Here is a 510-nt window from a genome sequence, read left to right as displayed (position 1 = left end):
TGGGTTGTCAATAACTCTAGGCTTTGAGCCCATTGGTTGGCTCATAGGTAGTGAGAATGGTTGTCTGTCCGGCGGCGAGCCATGATATTGGTTTTGACGGTGATTAATGCGTTTCGCCTGGTTTTGTTAACATCGGTAACAACCCTATCGATCTGTGCAATACATATCACACTCCGCTAAAAATCATACACCGTAATACACGTGCAAATACCACGTGCAAAAGGGAAGCACAAAGAATGAGGAATAGCACAAGTTGAATTTTGCTTAGCTTGGAAACGCTATTTATTGTTGAACTAAAGCTTTAATTCTGCCTGTTTTCATTCTTTTTACAGCGGTAAGCTTGTCATATTAAGATGGGATATTGAGTCCTGTAATTGTTACGAAATGTCCAATGTCATTTTGAGGGATGGCCATGAGTGTATTCTTGGGTTTTCACGTGACGTCATCAAAATTAAAAAAAATAAGGAACGATCAATCCTTTTGAGATTTTAGTTTAGTTAGTGATTAGAA

The sequence above is a fragment of the Montipora foliosa genome, chromosome 12 (genome assembly GCF_036669935.1).
Source record: "Montipora foliosa isolate CH-2021 chromosome 12, ASM3666993v2, whole genome shotgun sequence".
NCBI classification, from domain to species: Eukaryota; Metazoa; Cnidaria; class Anthozoa; order Scleractinia; family Acroporidae; genus Montipora; species Montipora foliosa.
This window is presented reverse-complemented; position numbering follows the sequence as displayed.